The sequence below is a fragment of the Capra hircus genome, chromosome 24, assembly GCF_001704415.2.
Source record: "Capra hircus breed San Clemente chromosome 24, ASM170441v1, whole genome shotgun sequence".
Lineage (NCBI taxonomy): Eukaryota > Metazoa > Chordata > Mammalia > Artiodactyla > Bovidae > Capra > Capra hircus.
In genome coordinates, this window is record NC_030831.1 from 32,393,507 (window position 1) to 32,414,814 (window position 21,308).

The following is a 21,308-nucleotide window of genomic DNA, read 5'->3' on the forward strand; positions in this document are numbered from 1 at the left end:
CACAGTGGACGGAAGGCAGGAGACTTCTTGGGCTTCTGCTCAAGGCCATTAAAGCCCATTAAGTTGTTCCCTCCTCCCCCACCGCCTCTCCCCCTCTTTTGTGCACCCTAGTAAATCTGACTCATTAGCTTTAGATGTTTTGAAATACTGGTACATTAATCACTTGTGTTTGCACACTGTTTATGTGGGTTGTTGGTCATGGTCTGTAGTTATACTGGCTGTCTCCCTTGCTTACTTAAAGGTACAATCCAATCGAAAATAAAGATTTTTGCAGGTTTGCTCATTACACACAGTGTCGGCAGCTGGTGAGTGTCTTTTGCAATTCATCAGAGGCCTCCCAGACCACCTGCTCTCCGCATCCTGCAAACAGCTGGCTCCGGGTAAGTACCATAAGCTATTACCTTATACAGCAAATAAATAAATAAATGGATGGATGGGTAGACAAATAAATAAATACATTGACTTGTCAGCCTTGAAGCTTCTTGATGGGAGAAGGCCATTTTGACTAGGGGAAAAATACCTCTAGCCCAAACCTCTGTGGTGCCATTTAAATGAAAAGTAAGGGAGCAGGTGAAACTCAAAATTTCGAGTGGAAATATTTTGTCACATGAGTATCAAGGCAGCCAAGACAAGGACTCCACAAGAGGCTGGCTGTGTGGTTTGGTACAAAGAGTGGGAGGAGGGGAGATTGAATTGAATTGCCTTTGGGTTTGGGCTTTCCCTGGTGGCTCAAGAGGTAAAGAATCCAATGCAAGAGACATAAGAGACATTGGTTCAATTCTTGGGTCGGGAAAATCCCCTGGAGAAGGGAATGGCAACCCACTCCAGTATTCTTGCCTGGAGAATGCCATGGACAGAGGAGCCTGACAGGCTACAGTCCATGGGGTCCCAAAGAGTCGGACATGACTAAGCAACTAACACTTTTCTTACCTTTTTTTCTGCAAAAAGTCAGAGGGAAGCTTTGTGGAATTTGAGCTAAGGCCACCAAATGTCCCAGCATTAAGAAGCCAACCCGCAAAGCCTTAGATTTTTGTGGTCTTTGGTCTAGTTTTTGACCCTAAGAATGATCTCTAGGTGGCCATGCCCTGCTCCTGTCCCCACCCCTCTGTCCTGATCGTGCAACCCAAAGAGAGCCCAGGGACAAGCAGGAGCCAAACATCGGCCACCTGCCAGGCACCTGCCAGGAGGAAGGGCAGGACTGGAGAGCAGGCCAGCTCTTGGCTGACCGACGGCAGAGCTTAGCAACACAACGGGAAGATGGTTGGGTGTGTAGGGGGACAGGAGTTCAGCAAGCCCTTTTGAGAGATTTTCAAGGTTTATCACAGACTCTCAGATAGCTCCCAAGTAGACTACTGTTAATAGTTTGAAGCTTGTAAACATCACCCACTATAGCTATAATCCCCCAAGATCACTGAGTCCAGTCTCCATGGATTGGTCAAAATCGAGCTGTCTTCTGACTTGTCCTTGCAAAACTGGAAAGACAATTTGGTGTAGGACAGATACCTATGTGACTTATCTACGAGCTTCACCAATCAAATCCCTAAACAGTGCTATTAGAAATCATTATTTTTATCTTATGGCTGGCTAAATTCTAATCAGTTTTGCCACGTTACTTGTGTTACTTTTTTAAAGCAAGAGTGTTTGTGGGTTGAATTGACATGGAGAAATGTTTTCCATTTTTCCAGATTGAAAAATTGAAGATGAAGATACATCCATATTCCTACATTTTTCTTACTTTAATCGCTCAAGGACTACTAAGAACCTAGTTGTTCTGTGTGTCAGAGAACTAGGAGTATCAGCTTGTCAGAAATACAGACTTCCGAAACAGAATACACATTTTAACATTTAAGATCCCCAAGGGACTTATTGGCGTGTTAAGTGTTGACAAGCACCACTCTTATATACACTTGGTTCTTTTAGGTCAAAAGTATTTACCGGGATGGCCACAGTCATATCAATACTAAGGTGGTCACAAGAATCTGAAGAACAAAATGCAAACCAAGCAAATTCCTCACCTACTATAGGACCTAAAATGCCTGATTCTTTGGAGAAGCAGAACAGTGTGGTAGAAAAGAAAGAGGGGACTTGGAGTCAGAAAAATCTGGATTTACTCCCTGACTCTGTCACTCAGCAAAATCTGACATAGGCTAATCACACCCTGGAAGCTTCATTTCCTCAATTGAGAATAGAGATAATAGTAACTCTGCCACCAGGATGGCATCAGAAATAAAGGAGCTCCTTTACGTGCAGTCACAGAATAAGCTCAAAAAAGTATTATACATGTATAATTAAACTGTAGTCATCATAGTAATAATAGGGATCCTGAAGACAGAACAACTGGATCAACCCAAGGGATGAGAATGAGAACCCCACCCAGCGGTGAGGGGAGAAGAAACAGGCCCTGGTTTCCTGCAGTGGCGCAATTAACATCTCACTAGCAGCAGTGGATGGGTTTCCCAGGTCGCTCAGTGGTAAAGAACCCACCTGCCAATGCAGGAGACATAAGAGATGTGGGTTCCCCTGGGTGGAGAATATCCCCTGGAGGAGGGCATGGCAACCCACTCCACTATTCTTGCCTGGAGAATCCCATGGAGGGCTACATAGGGGGCTACAGTCCATGAGGTCGCAAAGTGTTGGACACAACTGAAGTGATTTAGCGTGCACACACATAGTGGATACTGTCAGCTCACAGTCAGTATTAAGGCTGCAAAGAATAAATAATTTTATTTGGGATCTTAAGAACTGCAATTTAGTTGAGAGAGTAGCATTGAAAATATATATTACTATATATAAAAGAGATAGCCAGTGGGAATTTGCTGTATGATACCGGAAGCTCAAATCCGATGCTCTGTGACAACTTAGAGGGATGGGATGGGGTGGGAGGTGCGAGGGAGGTTCAAGAGGGAGGGGGCATATGTACACCTATGACTGATTCATGTTGATGTCTGGCAGAAACCAACACAATATTGTAAAGCAATTATCCTCACGAAAAATAAATAAAAATTTTTTTAAAAAGAATTTCTATTCAGGAGACACAGATTTGGGTAAAACAGAGGAGTGTTCCAGGGAAGAAAAGCAGTCAGGGACATATAAAGGCAAGAGCCACAAGGTTGTTTAAGAACTACAACCCCTCATAATTGTATACATATAATTATGACAGATTCTCGTTGATGTATGACTGACACCCTTGCTAACACAAGAAAGGAAATATCTATCCTTAAGGGATAGACTGAACAAGCTATTTTAGGATAAGGATCTTTAAGTATCTTGCGTTTCTGGAACATTGGACAGATGTTCTTGATACCTAAGTTAAGATCGTGTTTGTTAGTGTTAGCCGCTCAGTCATGTCTGACTCTTTTGAGGCCCCATGGAATTTCCCAGGCAAGAATACCAAAGTGGGTTGCCATTCCTTCTCCAGGGGATCTTTCCAGCCCAGGGATTGAAACCATGTCTCCTGCACTGCTGGCAGATTCATGTTAAGAAATGGTCAAAGTTCTTATTCCATTCGGGCTGAGATGTGCATAAGCCAGAGCTCTTTAGTGGTCTTCCAGCTCCACTGTAAAGAGCTCTCTTAGTAATATCAACTCCGTTTTGATTGTCCTTACACAGTGTATTCACTGGTGCAATATCTCTGGCTCTCGAGAAGTAGGAGAGATGTGTTAAATACAAAGAATTGAGTAGCCATTGCTGCAGGCCTTTGATTTATTGAAGAAAGTAGGCCTTCCCTGGTGGCTCAGAAAGTAGAGTCTGCCTGCAATGGGGGAGACCTGGGATCAATCCCTGGGTCGGGAAGACACCCTGGAGAAGGAAATGGCAACCCACTCCAGTATTCTTGCCTGTGAAATCCCATGGACAGAGGAGCCTGGTGGACTACAGTCCGTGGGGTCAAAAGAGTCAGACACGACTGAGTGACTAACACTTTCACTTTCTTTCAGGATGATTAATCAACAATTCAAGCAAACCTGTGGGAACCCAAGGGCCTTCTAGGCAACATTTAAGGTAATGTTGATCTCTTGTAAGCAGTGGACAGAAACAGAGTGTAGCAGAGCTTTAGAGAGAGTAAAATTCTCCTTCTGGAAAGTTTCCTGTGCTGAAATCAGGGCCCTAATAGGTGAAACGCTGGACCTGAGACTTGGATTGGGCCTATCTGAGTGATGCATATGAGAATTTTTAGCTCCCAGGTTCTCCTGAACCCTCTTTGCCTATAGTAGAGGCCCCCTCCCCTTTGTTAGAAATAATGCCCCCCAGCTTGCTTGAAGAGCTACCCAAAGTCACCCCCCAGTTTGATGATTCTCCAGGAGGACTCAAAGGGCTCAGCATATTGTCAGACTCATGGTTATGTTTCATTACAGCACAAGGATATAACGCAAAATCAGCAAAGGGAAAAAGAACATAAAGTCTAAGCAGGTACAAGCTCCTAAGGATCCTTTCCCAGAGAAGTCACAAAGAATGCATCTCAATCTCCCAGCAACAAGTGTGACAACACACGTAAAATGTTACCAACCCAGGAATCTCATCAGAGTCTCAGGACCCAGAGTTTTTACTGGTGGCTGATCATGCAGGCAGCCTCTGCCTGACACATATCAACATTTCAGATTCCCAGGAGGAAGGCAAGTACATTGTTTATACAATGTAGGCACCATCGACCACTCTTCTTAAAGCTGAGAGCTTTCCTGGTGGCTCAGGTGGTAAAGAATCTGCCTGCAATGCAAGAGACTCGGGTTCGATCCCTGGGTCAGAAAGATTCCCTGGAGAAAGGAATGGCTACTCACTCCAGTATTCTTGCCTGGAGAATTCCATGGACAGAGGAGCCTGGTGGGCTACAGTCCATGGGGGGTCACAAGGAATCAGAGTGACTAACACTTAAAGCTGGGAATGATGAGAGCTTCCCCAAACCCAAGTTCCCAGATGCCAGCCAACTTTGAAGCTGGTCTTTCAAAGAAGAGCGCTCGTCCTTTGCGACCTTGTAAGCATGTGTTCCTTTTCAAGTGAAGCCGTTTCTCTGTCAGTAGAGGCCACCACGAGGTCACAACCACAGGAAGCGGCTCCTCATGCTAGGTTCATGGTGCCATTTGCCTTTGGCCTGACTGCCAATACATCAGGATACAGGAGGCCCAGCGGTGCCTCACCAGCCCTCGGGGACCACCTCCAGCCTCATCCCTGCACCTTCCAGCAGCCGTCTTCCCCACCCAGGGGGCTGCTTCCTACGGACCAGCACCAGCTGTGCCTTCTAGCAAGCTTCTCCGCTGCCAGCGTGCTGTGTGTTCCCGTGGCAGTCGTGCCCTCTCCGAGAAGGTCTGGATCTCAGCCTTGTGGGACAGGGGAAAGCCTCTTCTCCTTCAGTCCTTAATTCCTTCCTTATTCATGCTTTGTTGTCGTTGTTCAATCGCTCGGTCGTGTCCGACTCTTTGCGACCCCTTGGACTGCAGCACGCCAGGCTTCCCTGTCCTTCATTATCTCCCAGAGTTTGCTCAAACTCATGTCCATTGAATCGGTGATGCCATCCAACCATTTCATCCTCTGTCAGTCCCTTTTCCCCAGTCCTAGCAGTAGTAGCTGCTTTCCGCAAGTGCTATTTCTATATCCTTGGAGTCCTCTTTTATGCTTCTTTGTAGTTAGCTATCTTTTACAAATTAATAATTCTTCAGATTAAAATTTTTCTCTTCAACTTTCTTGTGTGGTTGCTGCCTCCTGATTGGACCCTGACTGATGCCATGTCTTAAAAGACCATGTTGTTCCCACTGCCCCTCCTGAGAACAATACAGATAACCGGTTAAATCTTAGTACCTACCTCCTGACTCGGACATGCTGGATCAGTTAATGGAGAGTGTGAACCATCTGCCAAAGGAGCTGCAAGACCTGGCCAAGATATGCTGGTAAGAATGGGGAAGGCCCAGGAGGGAATGGATACTAGGGGGTGGGGGCTTGGACCGTAGTTTGGATAATGGATACAAAGTAAAACCAGCATGGAATGCTTTCTCATTATATGCAAATCTAGGCAGATACCCAGCTGCTAGGATGGCTCTTAAAAGCTGAAAAAATGTGATGATCTGTGTGACTAGTCCAGTGAATTAGAGGTATCAAAGCTGCTATGACAGGGACTTCCCTGGTGTTTTAGTGGTTAGAAATCTGCCTTGCAAATGCAGGGATCACAGGTTTGATCCCTGGTTGGGGAACTAGGATTCCACATGCCACTCAGCAACTAAGCCCACATGCTACAACTGCTGGAGCCTGCACACTCTGGAATCCCGGCACTGCACTAAGGAGTCAGTGCACGCAAAGAAAAAACTCACAGGGCACAATGAAGGTCCCACATGCTGCAACTAAGACGCCATGCCGCCAAATAAATATCGAAGAAAAAAAAACTTGCTAGGGCAAATAGTCTAGAAAGCGATCTCAAGGCTCAGAGAAGTGGATGCTAGAAGGTATTTACTAGGTCAGTTTGAAAACCCTACTACCACCCGGAGGGCCCCGAGGACACCCTTTTTCCAAAGAGAGAAGGAATGCACCCCGGAGAGAGCACTGGCATGGTGAGAAGCTTAGCGGTGGCTCTGCTCTGTGGCCAAGGCCGAGAGGAGGAAAACAACCACAGAACTGAGCCCACTGAAAGCCCCAGAATCTTGAAATAATAGAGGTCTAGTGGCAGCACCTCTCCATCTGACGCAAGGTGAGCACAATTATCACAATAAAATCAAGGTCAGAGTAGCAGCCAGGGGCACTGGGAGAGCTATGGAGATGGTAAATAGAACACGATGTTCCTGGGGGCAAGATTGATGAGCAGCCAGTGAGGTATTGCACAAATTATCCAACTAAAAGAAATCAAGAATGGATGATCAAGAGTCTGCAGGCAGCTGCCCAAATAAAAAAGTCATGATTGCTTGCCAGGTTTCTGGACCTGAGCCAGTTCTCGTTTCCAGAACAACTGAAGGAGAACTCAGATCCCCCCACAAAAAACAACAGTGGGATACCACAGCAAGTGTATTCAATAAAAACTCTCCCAGTGTTTCCCCAAAGTGACCTACAGCCATTTACCTACTTAACTATCCAGTGAGAGAATGAGAACTTACAAGGATTGCTAGTCCCAGGGTCTGAGCTGACTTTGATTCCCAGAGACCCAAAGCACCATTCTGCCTTCCATTATAACTGAAGAATATGGAGTCTAGACATGACCCAGGTCCAGCCCAATATGGGTCCACTGGGTCTACAGACATATCCATTGATTCTTTCCCTTATCCAAATATGTAACTGGAATGGGCACACCTGATGAATGACAGAACCCTTACATCAGGTTCTTGATTTTTGGAATAAGGGCCCTTGCGGTGGGGAAAGTCAAGTGGAAGCCTCTGAAACACCCCCACTGCCCACCCACCCCTGCCACCCAGGATAGTAAATGAAAAACAAAACCATATCCCAAGGGGAATGACAAGGATTTTGTGCCATCATCAAAATTCTAAAGAATGCAGGAAAGGTGATTGCCATGATGTCCCCATTTGATTCACCTACCACTGTAAACCCCACTGTAAACCCCTACAGAACCCCACAGAAACTGTGCTGATCATGGTGGGTGACAGCGCACTATCACCAGCGGTGTGCTGGTAAGAGGTTCACAGCCCAAGAGGTTGCAGGAGGCTTGCTTTGCTGCCTCTGCCAATTCCCATGGTATAATATTCCCACCATAGGCTCAACAACCAACTCACAAGGCTCCTGAAAATGTAACAGTCGGCTCTCACAGGCCAGTATGGAGCTGCTTCAGCACACAGATTACCGCAGACTTAACTAAGCAGAAGCCTTGATTGCAGCCACTGTGGCTGATGTGGTATCTTGAACACAACCTTCAGCAATCCGCCTGCAATGCAAGAGACCCGGGTCCGATCCCTGGGTTGGGAAGACCCCTTGGAGAAGGAAACGGCAACCCACTCCAGTATTCTGGCCTGGAGGATACCATGAACTAGTCCATGGGGTCGTAAAGAGTCGGACACGACTGAGCCACTTTCACTTCACTTCACTTCAGCATAGCCATAACTAGTAAGCTGGATAGCTCTTCTGATCCATCCCTATCAGAAAGAAGGATCAGAAGCAATTCATACTCGTATGGGTTTGGATGGCAGTATACAGGTGCTATCCCCCAGGCCTTGTTAACTGTTAACTCCCCAGGACCTTCATCATTATATAGTCCAAAGGGACTTGGACATTCTGGAGGTTTCTCAGGACATCATACTATCACCAACATGTTCATGAACTGGATCTGTAAAAAGTGGCAAACACTTTGGAGCATCTCAGTAAGAGACATGAGCTCCAAGGACAGTAGTTATGCCCTAAGAAGATCCAGCAACCCACTACATCAATGAAGAGTTTTTAGAGTTCAAGAAGACTGGGGCATGTTAGAATATTCCTTCCAAAGTAAAAGACAAATTATTGTAAATTACGCCTTTAAAATTGTTATTATGCAGCTGCAATCAGCAGTGCCACGTGGGCTGGATGATCTAGCCGAGTGTCTACGGCAGGAAAAACACCAGCCCAAGTTCATGACACAACATCCACATTGTCTAAGGTTCCCTTCCGCCTGCTGCAAACAGCCCATAGTCAATGACTAGCTGATGTACGAATGTAAAGTCTTAGCGCCTGCTTCAATCTGGGACAATTCAAAAGAGCTCTACCTCTTCCTAATTTCTCTCCAGACCCCTTTGGAAAATCAGCTAAAGCCTCAGTTGCAAATGCCTTGGAGGGTCAGCCTCTGCCACTGCCTGTTCCTACTATCCTCACTTCTTTGCAGAACCATCACCCAGGAGCACTTCTCAAGAATATGAGTAGAGAATTTTCTTTGCTAGTAACCACACCTATTCATTATCCTGCTTGCGTTCACTCATTGGTGATGTTGGTTCAGAAAAATCAGTTCCATCATATACTGCATCCTGTCTGCCAGACAGAAAATCCCGTAATTGACTAAAAGATATGTCGGCATGATTTTCATAGTTCGAAGTCAAAACACTACCTTTTTCTAATAAACATCTATCAGATCTAATGTGTTACTATTCTTCAAGAAATCATTGTTAAGTCTTCCTAATGTCCTCATAATGGTCCATCTCTATATAACTCTCTATCTCAGAATCCATTTCCAAAGAACACAGTCTAAGACGGCCTCCAGTGGAACTCTAAATCCCACTCTTTCTTTATCTAGAGCAGCTCGACTTTTTTTCTCTGTATTTCTTATCAGACTTATTATTACTCTTCAGTGCTCCCTGGTAAGATGTCCTCTGAAGGCAAAAAAAAAAAAAAAAAAAACGCAAAAGTGGAATCAGTCAATGTCTCACTCCTGAAGGAACACCTTAGGTATACTGCCTTGTAACCGATCATTGCCTGCTGAAGCTTGATCTGGAGTTCGAACTTTTCCACAAAGTCCAGATGGAAAATATGTTGTCTCTTCACAGGCCACTGGCAGAGCCTTCCAGCAGAGTTTTAAGAAGCATTCTGAGGGTATATTCATCCAAAAATGAACATAAATTAATTTTAACTGATTGATCACTGTAATGAATTGATCAACGTGGTTTATTAAACTTAGCTAAACGTCCCTGAGTGGAAAGTAAAAAGTAGTGGCAGCGTATATGACATGTATTTACAGAACTGTTCTAGAAATCGTATAAGGCTGAGAACTGGGAATAAACAAGAGTGGAGGCAAACGCCAGGGTAAACCTGAGAACTGCTACAGAACTGGATGTCCCAGAGTGTGGGCCGCTTTACCAGGCAGAACTCCTGGGTTAGAAGCAAGGCAGAGCAGTTCTTCCCATAAAGCATATGGTGCTGTGGTATTAGCCCTGTGCAGCTGTCAGACTGCAGGCACTTGGCATGGAGGGCACTGAACAGGTTGCCTTAGAGTCCAGACACAATGGGATGGCAAACACAGAATTCCTCCTGAGACTGTGGGGACCCAGGACCTCCCAAGAGCCGGAGGACTCACAGTATTGACCACAAGACTCATGAAGCGAGAAACGCCAGTCCTACTAGTGATGTGAAGGAATTAAATAAAACCGGAAAGATTTCAGGACTGTTTGAGAACCCAAAAAAAATGACTATCGCAAACTAGATAAATGTATCAGAGTCAGTAGGATTCTTAAGTAAATTATGAAAGTTAATACAGAAAAGCAGATCTCACTCACACTGTATGTATGTATATGTACATGTGATGTGTCTGTGTATTGTAGCTATTTAGTTTGGCAACAGCAAAAAAAGTTTAGTAACTTCATAACCTAGCACTCACCCAGAGCCAGACATCCTGGTATGTGAAGTGGGCCTTAGGAAGCATCACTATGAACAAAGGTAGTGGAGGTGATGGAATTCCAGTTGAGCTGTTTCAAATCCTGAAAGATGATGCTGTGAAAGTGCTGCACTCAATATGCCAGCAAGTTTGGAACACTCAGCAGTGGCCACAGGACTGGAAAAGGTCAGTTTTCATTCCAGTCCCTAAGAAAGGCAATGCCAAAGAATGCTCACACAATTGCACTCATCTCACACGCTAGTAAAGTAATGCTCAAAATTCTCCAAGTCAGGTTTCAACGATAGGTCAACTGTGAACTTCCGGATGTTCAAGCTGGTTTTAGAAAAGGCAGAGGAACCAGAGATCAAATTGCCAACATCCGCTGGATCATGGAAAAAGCAAGAGAGTTCCAGAAAAGCATCTATTTCTCCTTTACTGATGATGCCAAAGCCTTTGACTTTGTGGATCACAATAAACTGTGGAAAATTCTGAAAGAGATGGGAATACCAGACCACCTGACCTGCCTCTTGAGAAATCTTAATGCAGGTCAAGAAGCAACTGTTAGAACTGGACATGGAACAACAGACTGGTTCCAAACAGGAAAAGGAGTACGTCAAGGCTGTATATTGTCACCCTGCTTATTTAACTTCTTTGCAGAGTACATCATGAGAAACGCTGGGCTGGATGAAGCACAAGCTGGAATCAAGATTTCTGGGAGAAATATCAATAACCTCAGATATGCAGATTACACCACCCTTATGGCAGAAAGTGAAGAAGAACTAAAGAGCCTCTCGATGAAAGTGAAAAGAGGAGAGTGAAAAAGTTGGCTTAAAGCTCAACATTCAGAAAACTAAGATTGTGTCATCTGGCCCCATCACTTCATGGCAAATAGATGGGGAAACAGTGACAGACTTTATTTTGGGGGGCTCCAAAATCACTGCAGATGGTGATTGCAGCCATGAAATTAAAAGACGCTTACTCCTTGGAAGGAAACTTATGACCAACCTAGATAGCATATTCAAAAGCAGAGACATTACTTTGCCAACAAAGGTCTGTCTAGTCAAGGCTATGGTTTTTCCAGTAGTCATGTATAGATGTGGAAGTTGGACTATAAAGAAAGCTGAGTGCCGAAGAATTGTTGCTTTTGAACTGTGGTGTTGGAGAAGACTCTTGAGAGTCCCTTGGACAGCAAGGAGATCCAACTAGTCCATCCTAAAGGAGATCAGTCCTGAGTGTTCGTTGGAAGGACTGATGCTGAAGCTGAAACTCCACTACTTTGGCCACCTGATGTGAAAGAACTGACTCATTTGAAAAGACCCTGATGCTGGGAAAGATTGAAGGTGGGAGAAGAAGGGGCAACAGAGGATGAGATGGTTGGCATCACCGACTCAATGGACATGAGTTTGGATAAACTCCGGGAGCTGTTGATGGACGGGGAGGCCTGGTGCGCTGCATGTAGTCCATGGGGTCGCAAAGAGTCAGACACGACTAAGAGACTGAACTGAACTAAGCCTAGAAAAAGTTTTAGTAACTTAGCAAAAAAATGTTCTCAATTAAAAATAATTTAAACACACACACACACATACACATACATGGGCTTCCCAGGTGGCGCTAGTGGTAAAGAACCCACCTATCAATGCAGGAGACATAAGAGACATGAGTTCAGTCCCTGGGTGAGGAAGGTCTCCTGGAGGAGGGCATGGCAACTCACTCCAGTATTCCTACCTGGAGAATCCCATGGACAGAGGAGCCTGGAGGGCTACAGTCCACGGGGTCCGACTGAAGCAACTCAGCACAGCACATGTACATACACATATGGAGGGAGAGAACTTCTTTGGGAGGAAACAAAAGACCCTGAGCCAGTCCTGACCTGCTGCTTTCGGGTTTTTACTTCTCCTGCTCTGGTCTTATCACAAAGTGGCTGACAACTGTAAGAAGTATTTCCCAGGCCTCTGCATTGGCAGGATTTGGCCAATGGGAGGCACTGGGAGACTAGAGGACAGAAGAGAGAAATTGGAGTATTTTGCCCCTTCTTTCTGTGCCTCCTGAGACAGCCCTGTAGTGATATCCCACTGATGCTTACGGTTCTAACAATGTTCTTTAGAGCAAAGAATCAAATCCAAGACCACATGTTCCGCTGAATCTCTAGTTTCTTTTGATCTGGAACAATCCCCATGTTTTATTAACTTTCATGACCTTGACATTTTTAAAGATTATTGGCCAGTAGAATGTCTCTCAATTTTTGTCCAGTATTTCCTCATGAGTAGAGCCAGGTTTTGCACTTCTCCTGGAATGTCACAGGCAATGTGTTCTTTTTATTGCACCCAACTGGGTGGCACATGATATCCATTCCTGTTCTTACCAGTGGTGTTAGCTATGACGACTTGGTTAAGGTGATACCTGCAGGTACCTCCTACAAAGGTATGTTTTACCTTTTGTGATTAACAAGTATTTTTTCAGGGAGAGTCTTTAAAAGTATGTAAAATCTTCCTCGGTGCACTATCACACACTCCGTTTAACTGTCATTGACATTTCTCACATGTATTAATATTACAGCAATGCAAACTGCCAAATCATGGTTTTGATTTTTCTCTTACCATCATTCTTTCTGCTGGAAGAAGGAGTTTTATCTTCTCCCAATTTGTTTATTCATTAATTTATTTATGCCAGTGTGGACTTAAAGATTTGTATCCGGTTCAATTATTTATTTTGATGCTCAGCCAATCCCAGAGATGGCCAGTGGGAGTTACTTCTGGCCGGCATCTGTGCACTCCATCATTCACTGGGCATTTCCTTACATCCCGGTACAAAGTGTTCCAGGCTCATCTTGTCCTTCCTATGCCCTAGCCCCGGAATAAGCCATTTTTCCCCAGAGCCCTGGTAAAGTAATATTTGGAACCAAGATCTGGATGCTTACAGCTACTAGAGTGTCATCGTCCCAAAGCCCTTTGGGTGAACAGAGCTAAATAGACATCATACACATATATACACACACACATCACATGTACATCTATATTTATTTCTATATTTATCTCTCTATATTAAAAGCCCTGAGTTTATGCTGATTCTTCCAATTCCAATCTAACACTCTAGGGCTTATTCTAGAGTTGACAGATAAAATACAGGATGCCCAGTTAAATTTGAATTTCAGATGAACCAAGGGGAAAAAAAAAAAAGTTTTAGTATAAATACATCCCAAGTGGTACCCTGAATTTTTATTAGCTAAATCTGGCAACCCTAATTCTAGCTGTCTCCATTCCATATATGTCCTCTCTTTTTCCAACAATAAGATACTTGATTCCCATTACTGTCAACATAGTTCTTAATCCCTCATCTGTGGCCAATCTCTCAACCCCACACAAGCCCTTGGGATGCCTGCTTCATTCTGGCCTAATAACGGCTTTTTAGTGACGAATGGATGGAAGCAAAGAAAGGAAGAACATAGATTTAAAGAATGGGTGGGGAAAGGGAAGGGCAATGCTGCTAATGTGCAACCCAGACCTGGCGTACCACAGCAGACGTGTGTTTCTGGCTCCCAGGTCTCCTGGTCAGTTACAGCAAAATAGCAAGTTACTATTTTTTCGAAATGTGAGCCCAAAATCTTGTGCAGAACTCTCTAGCAAAATAATCACAATAGCTATAGCTAATGCTGCTGTGGTATATTTGAAAGTTGCTAAGACGGTAGGTCCTAAAAGTACTCATTACAAGGAAAAGCAAAGTTTTTGTAACTGTAAGAGGTGATGGATGTTAACTAAACTTATTTTGGTATAATCATTTTATAGTAATAGTATTTATGGATGTCAAGTCACTATGCTGGACATCTTACACTTACGTGGTGCTATATGTCAATTACATCTCAGTCAAACTAGGGGGAGAGGAACATTCTAGTAAATTAGGCAGCTACTTAATCTAAAGGTCAGAAGAGTCTCCTCCCAATAAACCAAGTTCAAATCTCAAAACTCTTTCGAAAAAACACAAACACACACTCAACAGTGATAAAAATTACACACATGGGAGAGAGAGAGAGAGAAGATGGAGGTCCCTACTATCTATTGTGTCCTCTTATCAAGTCAACATTCACAAAGTAGAATATTTACAAAAATTGAACCATATTGCATTAGATAGAAACCTTTAATAAATTCCAACTAGTTCAGACCATTCACTGACCACAGCAGAAGACCATATATAAGGAAGCTAATAGCATAAAAACAATAAATGCAGCCCACTCAGGAGGGATGAGACAGTTCTAAATTTCACTGGTTAAAGGGGAAAAAATCAAATCTGCAACTGTAGAATATTTTGGAGAGCAACAACGAGAACGCCACATCTAACTGTTTGAGCTGGCATTTCTTATTAAAGGGAAAAAGATGTGGGAACAATTAGCTAGCCTTCTGGGGGGGAAAAAAGTAAACTTGGACACTTACTGCATAATTCCTTATGCCTGATGAATTCCAGATGGATTAAAAATTAAAATATCAAAAAGGAATTTATACTTAACCATAGATTTTTTTTTTAATAGCTTAGAGGTGGCCAAGGCCTTTCTTACATTAAGCCAAAATGTAAGACAGAAACTAAAAAGATAATATTGGTATATTAGACTCCATTAAAATTTAAAGTCCTAAAGAGCCAAAAAAAAAAAAAAAAAAAAACCAGCTAAAAGAAATTAAACTCTGAGGGAGATATTGCTAAAATTGTAAAAACAAAAATGCTTAATAGCACTGATACGCTAAAATAATCATATAAATTCATATGAAAAATTGAAACCCAAACAGAAAAAAAATGCAAATTGAATGAACAAATGCTTTTGAAATGAACAATTCAAACGGCCAGCAAGCATATAAAGAGATGTTTGGTCTTGCTGGTAATGTGTTTGTGTGCACAAAAGTGTCTGAAAATATAGACATCAAAATGTTGACAATGATTATCTCTGGGGAGTGGGATTTCTTCTCTCCGTTTTGGAATAGTTTTGATTTTTTTAAAATCAGCATATGTTTATTTTACACATTTTATCATTAAACTGTTCAGAATACTAAAAACATATCAATGTAAACCTATGACACTTCTGTTTTTATTGAAAAATTTAAATCTGCTTTTAATTCTGTGATAGAAGAGTGCTATTGACAAGATCCTATATATTGAATGTTCACATCCCTTCAAAAATATTAATATATTGAAACCTCATCCCCATTAGGCTGGTACCTGGAAGTTAGGCCTTTGGGGTGATTAGAACATGAAGGTGGAGCCCCATGGTGGGACTGGTGTCCTTATAAAATCGACTCCAGAGAGTTCCCTTGCCCCTTCTGCCACATGAGGACACAAAGAGAAGATGAGTATCTTTGGATCAGGAATACAAAGTCTGCAGGCACCTTGATCTTGGATTTCCCAACCTTCAGAACTATGAGGAACACATTTTTGTTAATTAAGCCACTCAGTCTATGGAATTTTTGTTATAGAAGCCTGAATGGACTACAATATAAGACAAGATGTTCATTTTTTCTTATAAAATAATAAGAAAACAGGCTAAAAAATTATGATTTAATTCTTGTTTTATAAAGGAGATACGTTAGACAACAGCAATTTTCTCCAAAAATGGACTTGCAGGTCGCTGCAAGTTCTTCTTTGTGTTTTCCAATTTTCTACAATAAACATTTAGGAAAAACAATCATTTTTTGTTTTATTTCAATAATAAGAGTTTATCTGCCACAAGTAGTGATTCTAGACTACAAGGCCCACACATTCATTTTAAAGTTTAGATCTCCCTGTTTTCCTTGTCAGGAATAAAGCAGGGAGCCATCAGAGATGTGGAATATTGAGGACCCACAGCACAAGTTCTTAGATAGAAATGTACCAAAGTCAGTTCCTAGTCCGTTCCTGAGACTGCAATTGGGAGCAAAACTATTTATCCAGCATCTAAGCCTTGAGCAGTGATTCAAGCTCAAAAAATACTTATGGGGCACCTCCCAGCACCGCATGAGGAAAGATAAAGCCGAACTAGACAGAGCGCCTCTCTCCGTGGGGCCCCAGTCTAAGAGAGAGGACATAGTGTCACGTACGCAGTAACACAGAGGCAGGCTCAGAAGGGAGACAGTGTGAGGGAGGGGGACCAACATCCTGGTCTGCTGGAAGGTAGGCCTATCCATGCCCCAGAAAAGTGAGGGGGATAAATCCTTACCACACCAGGACAAGCTTGCCACCCTAGAAAGGTCAAGACTTTCCCTCTCTTTTGACCTCTCATGGAAGATTTTGAGACAGTCTGCATTGTAGTAGAGTTTGTTGTATTCATATCTTAACTCCCATGTTTGACCAGAAGCCCCCTGAGGGCAAAAGCAGTGTCTGATGTATCATCATGCCCTTTGTATCTCCCAGCACAGCACCCTGCTCAAAGTGTTGGCGAAGTGATTGGATAAATAGGCAGTCTTAGTTAGAACTCACACCCTCTTAGCAAACTGGAAATGAATGAAGAGTATGGAATATCAATGGGAGGCATTGCTCCAGCTGCTGTGGCATGTTAATTACACAATACTTTTATTGAGCAATTCAGTGGTAATTCTTGCAGCTATTTCTCCTTAATAAGACCCATTGTGCACCATAAAATAGTAACTGGGATGCAGTTTGTATTCCACATACATCACATTTCTCTTTAGCAGGTTCTTCCACATCCATAATCTCATCATTATTACTATTACCCTCAGAAGACGGTTGACTTGCATTAATCAGGCCTGCTGCCATTCCCCTGCCAGATTTTCTGCACTTTTATTGTGCTTTTGGACATTTTAATTAACTTGAAAAATTAATTTTAAAATCTTACCTTATTAATGCTCTGCCCCCTTGGAAATCCTTTCTTCTTGTTTATTATCACTGACCATTTGAAGAGGAGGTCATTTGTGATTAAAGCTCCAGAGAACTTTTTCCCCGCCATCTTGCCACAGTCTATGCTATTTTTAAATGGGATGAGACTAATAATCCAAAAATTGAATGCAGGGAGGAGGGACTGGATTTCTCTTGCTTTGGGAGTTCAAAAACTTATCATTTCAATTATGCCATAACATTTACTCCTCAGCCACCCGCTCTCCACAGAAGCTCAACAATGTTAGTTTATTAATGCCATATACAGAGCTGAGTTTTGTTTTACCCACTTGACGGCTGCAATGAATAAGGCCCAGGTTTGCTAACTCAAGAACACTGACACATAGCCAAGTAAACAAGACACATGAGGTCACGCTAGCTTCCTGACCCTCAATGCTCTTTCTGAACCCTAGGAAATAGAAAGTGATAGTCACTGAATGTGAGTACCTCATTCTCTGAACAGAAAAATGGAAATATTTCACAGACTAACTCCAAAAGATTGGTAGTGTCTTCTCAGTCACTCTAATGAGGGTGTGAGGCTATATTAGAATCATCCACAAAGAATGCTCTGAATAGTAAGAGCTGCTGCCGTGTGTATAGGACGCGTGACTGACAGCTGCTTACCCCTTCCTATCATAAACACTCATTTACCCTTTTGGCATAACTTACAACAATGATTCTCAACATAATCCTTTGATTATGAGGGATCTACTTAAATTTTATAAAAGGGAAGACACAATCCCAGAGTGTCTGCTGATATAGAAAATATATGACAAAAAGCTAGGATGAATTCAGTAACTACTTTAAATGAATTTTTCTTTTGTTGATATTAACTATCTCTGCCTATATTTAGAACACATGGTCCGTGTGTGCACAGAGTGTAGGATTTACTGAATTTTCAGACAATGTTTGTTATGTTTGTGCATTTGTGCACTCTTCGTATTAACTCTGTACCAGCCCACCCATTCCTGCTTCTCTGGCCAGAGCTCAGAGGCTTATGGAGCATGGATGCCTCATTTTAGTCATACAACTCAAGAAATGAATATTCAAACTAAAACACTTTCATGGAGGCTTAACTTTGGACATTTTGAAGAGATGCTTTATTTTGCTGTGATTCTATTTAAATTTTGCCAAGCAAAAATACCAGAATGGTTTGCCATTTCCTTCTCCAGAAGATTTTCCCAACCCAGGAATCAAGCCCACATCTCTTGTATCTCCTTCATCGGCAGGCAGGTTCTTTACCAGCTGAGCCACCAGGGAAGCCCCAGATGCCTGCAGTTTTATATAATAATAGAAAGTAGAAGACTTTTATCCTGCTGCCTCCAATCTGAGCTATGTTAACCTGCTTCCTAAGATATCTGCCAGCTGTAAGGAACAGGCACCCAACAAAGTGAGTATTTTACAAGGACACTTTAAGGATGTGGAGTAATACAATGGGCCCATTTGAGAAGCGTTCAGCCCACCCCAAGTTTCCACATCATTTACTACCTGGTGTTCTGAAGTAACTCACCTGCCGCCTCAGAGCTTCAGTTTCCTCACATATAAAATGGAGATAATAAGAGTGCCCGGATCATACGGCTCTCGAGACTATCAAACACACATCAAGAGATTAGCCTAGTGCTTGGAACATAGTAATTACTTAACAAAGGCTAACTGGTAATAGCAGCAACAATAGTTAATAGAGGGGATGGCTAACGCACAGCTGAGCCCCGTGGAAACTAAATAAGTGGAGATCTTCAAGTCTCTCTCTTTAGGAGTTGCCTTGCCAATCTTCTCAATTCTCTTTGCCTCAGACTGTCAGCACCCTGGCGTTCCCAGCCTCTAGAACTGTGAGAAATAAATTTTTGTTGGGTTTACAAGCCACCTATTCTATGGTGGGGTGTTTTTTGGGGGGTGGTATTTTATCACAGCAAGACACCCTAAATGTTCAATTCTTTTGATTCCAAACTTAAATGTAGGCTTTTCTCTGCTTTCCTAAATAAATTTACACAATCCATCAAGAATCACTTGGTATTTCATTCATGGTTTACTAGAAATGGATTCCGTCTTCTCAGAGATGCTCCTTCACTGAATTAACATACCTGGTCCAACTAGGTCTAGCTTCAAGCATCTTTTGGGTATAAGCATTTGCTCATGATTCATTATCTTTTTTTCTAAGTATAAAAGGTTTTTAAGGAAGAAATGAAAGAGGAGAAATGCTTCATTAACTTTGAGGAGGAGAGAAAAGAATGATGAAATCTGGCTCAAAATATGGAAAATTAGCCACAGATTCAATATTCAATGATGACCCTTCACCCGATACACTGACTTCATCTTTGTCTCCAGACTCAATGAACTAAGGAAGGTGAGAATTTTAATATGAACTGGAAATTATCCTGACAGTGAGCAGCCCAGTGCTCTTTCCGGATCCTGATAGTTGCCAGCTTCAGGTGGTAAATAGGCAGGAGCTGGTATCATTTCACAGGATAAGAAAAAAGGTGGAGCTCAGAAAAATGAATGAACCTCACCTGCAAATTTTCACAAAGGCAGTCAAATCAGCAAATATTTTTGAGTACAGCATCAGCACTGGAATAGAGGGTCTAATGACCCCAAACCCACAGCAGGGAGAAAGAAGAAACTAAGACCCGGATGTACACCCTCATCCTGGACTTTCACAGGTGCCAGAGGAAGTAACCTGCTGCTAAGCCTGATGGCCAAGACCCAGTCAGGTCCATGTGAAAGGGACTCGGGCTGGTTTCAGGCCAAGAGCTGGCCCTCTCCAGATCGGTATGCTGGTGGAAGCTAAGAGCTCTCGAGCAGGCACCAGTTCTCCCATGTCCTAACCATGTGACCTTGAGTCTAATTACTTACAGGCAGAGGTGCTTCCCTATCTGTGATACGGGCTTTTTTGGTTAAATTGCTATAGTGCATCTAAAATAATTAGTGTAGTGTTTGGCACATAATAAGAACTCAGTGAACACTCTCTTATTATGTTGCTATCGTTGCTATTGTTCTTGTTGCTATTACAACCATGGGTCCAGAGAGATGTCTAATGCTCAGATAGCAACAGGTAGATACTGAATGAATGAATAAACAGATGAAACAACAAAGAAATAAACAATAGGAGAAGCGTCACAAGGAGGTACATAATTAACTATGGTTTCAGTGAATCCTGGAGTAAATTATTTTCTTTCAGCCTCATCTCTCATCAAAAACAAATGTGTTCATTTTCAAATGCATCTCAATGTTATACTACACAGATATTTTAAATATAAGTCTGGAACAAAAAAATTTACTGGCCAAAACACTACAAACATTGATGTTTGCAAATAAATGATTACTTAGAAACAGGAAGCACACTTATTAATCCCCAGGGTAGGAAGTGCTGTTTCAATACTGAAATGACTTGTTAAGGGCTGAGAACTCAGCTTGTCACATTCACCCAGAGAGTACAGCTCTTAAGCAGTAAATTAGAAACTGGATATACAGCTCTGAAAGGACTGTGTATCCTTTTCAAATGTCTGTCGAGATCTACTTAAATAAAAGAGGAAATTGAAGAGCTACAGAGCTGGGCAATTTCACAGCAGGACAGCAGTGGGAGGAGCTATTGGAAAGAGGCTATTTAGAACCATCTAGTAAGCTCAGAGTAGTAATTAACATCAGCATCCCAAGAAGAAATGAAGGTCAAGCTGGTGTAGAGGATCAGACAACTGACAAAAATGACCTGGGAGAAACCGCAGAGAAGAGAATGATAGATATTTCAATTTTGTCCCATCAAAGCCAGCATTTAGTTAGCAGCACTTATGATTGTTCTTATGGATTTTTCAAAACATGTCATGTCTGTGTTATGCAGATAACATGTAGAAAATGAGATGTCTGTGCCGTCCTCTGAGTAGGAGTGTCTTAAGGTTCACGGGGGCACACTTGTGGTTTTAGCCTAGAATCGTTCCTTGAAACTCAGATCTGCTTATTCAGCTAATCACTTCTGTCTCTCAGTGAAGGCCACAATAGGGTTGAGTTTTTAGCTTTTGACTTAGACCAACTCAGAGTATATTTTCTCATTACCCACATTACCATTTCTGCTGAGATTCAACTTCTAAGACCTAGGACAAAATATATGGCATATTCAAGAAATGGCAGGTCCCAGTGTGAGCAGAGTACAGATTGCCCACAAAGTGGACATGAGTGGTGAGGCCAGGAGATTTGGTCCCAGTGACAGAAGCCTATGAGG

The 21,308-nt window shown here is 42.6% G+C and overlaps 1 long non-coding RNA gene across 1 annotated transcript; it reads left to right on the forward strand.

Annotated features, from left to right (window-relative positions):
- Positions 321 to 4,404, forward strand: LOC108633782. The gene is made up of 3 exons (XR_001917146.1): positions 321 to 380; positions 3,936 to 3,999; positions 4,353 to 4,404. It is a non-coding gene; the product is annotated as an uncharacterized LOC108633782 (long non-coding RNA).